This window comes from Lactuca sativa, chromosome 8 (assembly GCF_002870075.4).
Source record: "Lactuca sativa cultivar Salinas chromosome 8, Lsat_Salinas_v11, whole genome shotgun sequence".
In the NCBI taxonomy this organism is placed as follows: domain Eukaryota; kingdom Viridiplantae; phylum Streptophyta; class Magnoliopsida; order Asterales; family Asteraceae; genus Lactuca; species Lactuca sativa.
In genome coordinates, this window is record NC_056630.2 from 158,566,180 (window position 1) to 158,573,145 (window position 6,966).

A 6,966-nucleotide genomic window follows, 5' to 3' on the forward strand; every position below is an offset into this window, starting at 1 on the left:
TATTATAAGTTACATAATGTTATATAACTATAAAAAAATCTACCTAAACATAAAATTATAATTGTTTGAAAAATTACTTTGATTCAAAAGCACAAAATATATACTCGATTATATTTTATAAATGAATTAATTTTATAATGACATTTTGAATCATGAAAATACATATAAACAAACTTTCTATATTAAGTACCTAACTGAATTTATGATTTTAGGATTTAAGAAAAAGTTATTCAAAAAAAACTTAATTTTTTATAGCAACATACGAGATTACTGAAAAATAGAACTATTGAACAATAAATTTTCTGGATAACATTTTATTTTTATTATTTAATAGGTTATTTAACAAAATGAAATTTTTGGCAAATAAATAAATGAGTTTAATGAAAATGTCTTCATCCCATATTGATCGTGAGAGTAAACAAGAGAATCTATTCTCCTCTATAAATAAGGAAGGTTGTGAAATATTTCAAAGGGACTAAGCCATGAGATCTTCCTTGCATCTGACTTTGTCAGATGTTGAGTGTATTCTTTGGTGAGATTGTCTTTGTCGACAAGTGACCAATTAAATTTTAGAATTTCGAAAATGATTTTGGACCGTATCGTTTAGATTTGGACCGAGTTTAATAAGGATCCGAGTGTCTTCTAGCTGAGTTAGGCAAACTCGCTTCCATTGGAGGCCGAGTTTAAGTAACATGCCGAGTATTTGGTTGTGTTAGCCAAGTTTTACATCCCTGTATTTATACAATTTAAAGTTTTAACCTTACAAAAGACGTCACTATTATCATATGTTCTACATAATTATGGTAATATTTATGATACATAACATTTTTTTTACTATTTAAGATAAAAAGTTGTCTCTATTATCATATGTTGTACACAATGATAAAATTTAAGATAGATAAAAAGATGTCTCTATTATCGTATTTTCTACATAATGATAATATTTAATATAAACGTTTTAATTTAATATGAAATTATTATTTAATAGATAACAATAACGATTTATTTATTTTAATTTTTTTTTTCTATTTTAATCATATAACTTTGTATATACGAAACAACTTCAAGTTCCAACCTTATCTCTTATAATATAGTTCAACATAATAACAATACTAAAAATCATTTTTTAAATATTTTATGAAATTATTATTTAATTGTTAATAACAATGATTTAGTTATTTTTAATATAAAATATTTTTTATATCCCACGCAACGCGCGGGCATTCGCCTAGTATATATATAAAATAGAGGTATCCTCATGAACAATATTCTGTTCTGTTTGGTTCAATATATATATATATATATATATATATATATATATATATATATATATATATATATATATATATATATATATATATATATATTGTCGTTCGTGATCTATTCCCGATGTCCTTTCCATGCAGATCCACTGACTACGTGTTCTCTTTTCCATCTTCTTATAGTGTCTACTCACCGATTACCCTTCTTTGTCACCATTTTTTCTTCGGTTTTCGTCCATGTTCTTTGCCACATACTAGAATTGGTAACTAGAAGCTAAGTTATAACCTACTCGAAACTTGGAAACAAGTAGAATCGAAGAATAATGTACTTAGATTTAACATTGGTATGTGAATTCTACAACTAGTTTACTGTAATTACTACCTATATTCGTGTCATTCTTTGACTTGAACATCTTTTCATGAATCATGTAGACACATCATGCACTTGACCTAGAAGTAGAAATTAGGTCAAAGTCTCATAGAAACTTAAGTCAAAGTTGACAACTAAAAACTAGTATACTTGATTCCTCAATTTAGCTTGAGTCTTAGAATCACTATATAGAATGTGAATAAACCGATAAAAATAAATTACAAATATTATTTCTAACTTGAATAATAGTTAGGAAACAAAAAAATAATTTGAAGTCTCAAATATTCAATTTATATTGATATCCAAAGATTTACAAAATTCCTGACAACCCTAAAAGTCCTAAAAACTTAAATTTATGAAGTTTTATATTAAAATCCCATAAAAGCTTTCATAAACACGATAATATCAAATTAATATATTTAAAATGTGCAAATATAGTCAAGGAAATTAATTTAATTCATTAACATTAACTTTATATTTTATAAGCTAAAAATCAAAGAATTATGAACAAAATTTATAAATAATTCACTTTTTATATAAACTGAAAGAAATTGTATAAAATTTAGTGATTTATACAAAATAAATAAATAAAATAAAGTGAAAACTCCTCACTCCCTCAAATTCGGAATCCCTCTCTCTCCCCTCATTTCTCCTTCCCAATACTAATCATTTTGATCATTCATTCACTCCACCTATCTCTTTCTTTCTCTAACAACTTCCCTCTTCATTTTCTCTACTAATGACGAACCTAGAGGAAATATAACCAGGAGATATTTTTACATTCTATTCTTCATGAGTTCACATAAATCACTGCATTTTGGTGGTCGATTTTGGTGGAGGGAAACCCCAAAGAGATAACGAGAGATATAAGCTATCCAGAGAGACAGAATCCCTCTTTTCTCTCTTTTCTTCTCTCTAAAACCCCCATTCTTTCCCTATATGAATTAGCTACAAAAACCACGAAATTTCCAGCAAATATCCCTCATTTTATTCAAAAATATTCATCATTTGAAGTTGATCTTCAAGGTAAAATCAATTTCCTTATATTTTTTTCACTTTTCTTAGAAAAATATCAAGTTTTCTTGCATTTTTCTTCTCCATAAACATTTTTCTTTGAGATTATTCACATGCATGTCGAATTTGATGATGATGGTGGTAGGATTTAATCCAAAAACAACATGCATGTTGTTAGAAGGTGAAATCCAATAATCAAAACTTAAACCAAATCTATCAACTTGAGTTTTACAAGTTTTAAAGATCCAAAACCACATGCATTCAATTTTTTCATTTAGAAACATCATCTTGAATAAAATAAGCTCATACACGGTCTTTAAATATTATAATGCATGTGATAAACATCAAGCTTAAAGGCTTGATTATCAAAGTGTTTTGTTAAGAATGTTTATAAATGATTTATTCATAAATAAATATCTAAAACTTCTTTTCTATTCAAATACGATTTTTTTCAGAATCCAAACAACAAAATAAGATGATCTATAAATTTTCAGAAAATAAATCATTTTTCTCGATTTATTGTAATTTTTCTAAGAAAATAGAGGAATAATTCACAAAAAATACTTTTTATTGTCAATAAATTATGGTAATTTTCGGATATAACCTATGCACTGATTAAAGACGTTTCTTGAAGTACATGCATTTCTTTGATTGTTTTCCATTGATTTAAAATTATTTTTGTTGAAGACAAATAAATTGTAAAATACAATTATGAATCTTTAAAGCCATACTTCATAATTTTCACATCTTCTAGACATTATACGGACATTGTGACAAATTTTCAAGATTTTTCCAAGACACTGTGTTAGTTTTCCCGATTTAATGAATGTTTAAAGGATTAAGTTGATGAAAAATAGCTACACTAACTCACAAATTATGAAACTCCATCACAATATCTTATATTACAAATAAATCATAAATAAAAAGTTTAGTGAATTTTACCTACTGTTCAATAATTGTTCACGAATTAATGATTATTTAAATGAATAAAACAAAAAAAATAGTTAAATTGTTTGGAAACCAACTTTTATATTTTTTTCCAGCTTTCATATATGTAATAACAGTAGAACAAAAATTTTGGGGAATTTATGAAACTGTTTTCTATTTATCTCTATTTTGATAGAATAAATATAAAAAAAATCAAAAAAATCAAAAAAATCATGTTAAACTGTTTGAAAATATATTTTATTATCTTTCCTAGATTACATATGTTTAGTGTCAGTGGTTCACAAAGTTTGGGGATTTTGTTAACCAATTGATATTTTTCTTAAATTTATATGTATCTAGAGAATTAATTATTGGAAAATTTGTTATACATATCTAAAATCCATGAGAACTTATATGGAAATCCATTAATACGGTTAGAACTAAAATCCAAAGTTTGGTAATTTTTACTAATTGTTTAGTATTTTTTATGATTTTATGATTATTCAATAAATTAAAATGGTGAAACATACTTAGACAAGTCGAAAATTAATGAAAAATTATATTTAGATCTTTGACTTTAATTAGAATTAAAATGCAAATTTTGGAAAATTTTGGAATTAAATTGATTCAGTTTTTGAATAATTAATCATTGAAACACCACCTAAAATGTTAACTTTTAACATTTCAATAATGGGGATTTCCACTTGAATTTGTTATATAGCAAATTGACTCATAGAAATCTAAATTTTACATAAAATGTTTCTACTCAGTAGTGTGTAACATCGTTGTAGGAACCAATAGTCGTACAAGTGGAGCGTAGTTCAAGGCACAATTTTCCTTATCTCAATGCATTGTGAGTATTCACGCATCCCCCTATTTTTGGTTTTTATGTTTTGGGGGTGGAAAAGCAAGTCCGAAAAACTATTTATTGTTCATTGTATTTAAATTGATTTGTATCAAGCCTGATTGCTATATTTTGTTATGTATGTCTATGCAACTTCATGCATGAGGTCTTGTCGTCTTAGGCCCCTTCACTTACACTTTACTCCAACCATTAACTCTGTGAGAGAATGGTCATTATGGATAGCGCTATTAGGAATTGACAACTCCTCACTCGCCCGATTTCTCGACTGCATGATACCATATTCATCTATGGAACGATAAGCATAGATCTTCATAGGGCATCAGTCATAGACTTGGTTGTGAACTCATTGTTTTCTATATACATATAAAACTACCTTACTTATTATAGCAACTAACATTGTTTCTCACAATAGCAACGAACTTTTATTACTGGAAACTTATTTACTTGTCTTAGCAACGAACTTGTTTTCTCCTTGTAGTAACAATCTTGTTTGCTCCTTGTAGCAACGAACTTGATTGCTCATTTTAGCAATAAAACTTGTTTACTCATTTTAGTAACGACTTTATTTCCCTTGACAATATGAACATTACATCTCATTTGGGCAACATACTTTATCTCTCATGATGACAACGAACTTTGTTTATGCAAATGTATTTAATGATTTTTACAATATATTTTTATTTATAGAAACTTATATCAAAACTTTGATTTCGATTCACGAAACCAATATTATTTTTAATCTATGATCTCACCAACTATTTCGGTAGTTGACCACTCATTTTACATGCTTTTACAGGAACTCCTCTATAGGATGACACTTAGGGACACATCACTTTTAGGAGCATTCGCATGTGTTGTATTTCTATTACATTGTAATTTCTTTTAAAAGTTGCTTAAACTCATTGTAAATTTGTAATGTTTTTTAATACTATGGTTGGTGTTGTCTTTATTTTTTGCTATGAAACCCTTTGTACTGTCACGCCCCATATTTCCGCTTGAGTAGGGTGTGACAGAAATGGTATCAGAGCCGAAGGTTATAGAGAATACTGGTTTTCCTTTGGAGAACCACGACTATAGCCAAAAAATTTCCAATTTTTTTTAAAATTCTGAACATACTACCGGTATAACTAATTCTGTAACACCCCGTTTCCAAGACAAACCGTAGAATCTGAAGATGCATTTTAAGTATCATTTTATTCCAGCATATGAATATATTTAAATAAAAAATTTAGTAAAAAAGTGTGTAATTGGCATTATAATTTGTTTTGGAGGTCTAAAGAATGCTTTCGGGATTCGTAGTGGAAAGAATATTTGATAATATGTCTAAAAGATATTCATTTGGGCTTGTTTTGTAGGTTTTGGACTTATATTGAAATTATTTCGTAAAGGAGGGACTATTTGATTAAATTTGGATGCAATTTGAAAGGAAAAGAGGAGGAAGGGCTAAATATGTCATAGCTGAGATTTTGGGGTTAAAAAGGTAATTTTTGGATTTGTTTTGCAAAAGATTTTCTAAATGGAGGGCTAAAAGGTAAGTTTGAGGCTTAATTTGAAAGGATCCTATGGGGAGGGACTGAAATTGTAAATATGCCAAAGTTTAGGAATGGTTGGGGTTTAAATACCTGCGACCTTCACCATACTAACCCTAAACCTAAAATTATGAACAGCCGCCACTCTTCTTTCCTCCATTACCGGTCGCCACCCTTTTTGGCTTCTCCGACCACCAAGCCGCCATTGTGCCATCCCATTGAAGGTGGAAACCTCCCTTAGACGTTGTCGCAGTGAGCGATCGTAAGGAACTCATCTGTGGTGTCGCTATTATCCTTCCTGGTGGACGCCCCCACCCCACCCCATCACTTCTTTTTCTGTTCTACCACCATTCTCCGTCGCCTGCTGCCAATGTCGTGAGCGTCGCCGCTGTAGCGAGTTCCGACGTCGCCATCTTCCCCTCCATGATTTGATGTGTTGTTGCCGTGTTCCGACTAGAATTAACACTGTGAGGGTAGCCATGTCGGGTGTGCTTCCGAGCTGATGTCCATGAGAAACCGTCGCCACCACCGTGAGGTGGTGGCTGTTATCGCAAAAGTCGTCGCTATTGCTGCCTCTTCGGGGATTCGGCCGTCGCCAATCGCCACAGGTGGGTGGTTGTGTTACTATCTCGGGAAAAGGGTGTATTGTGTGTTTACTGTAGTGTGTGTGTGGTTGTATTTCTTTTGTTAGAGTGTTTTTGCTTAGCCGGAAAAATCAAATCAGCCACCACCACCACCATGGGGTGGTGGATGCCGCTGCGAGCCACCGCCGGCCAACACAAGGTAGCTGTGTGTGTGTGTGTGTTTTATTAGATTAGTGTGTGCGTGTTCCGTTCGGATTGGGTTGTAAATTGTACTCGGTATATGAATAATAATAGAAAATCCATAACCACCACCGTGAGGTGGTGGCCGCCGCCACCGGCCGCCGTGTCGGATGGCGGTGTGCTTAGTTGTGTTGGGATTGTTTGTCGGATGTTTGGACAAAGGAATAAAACCCTA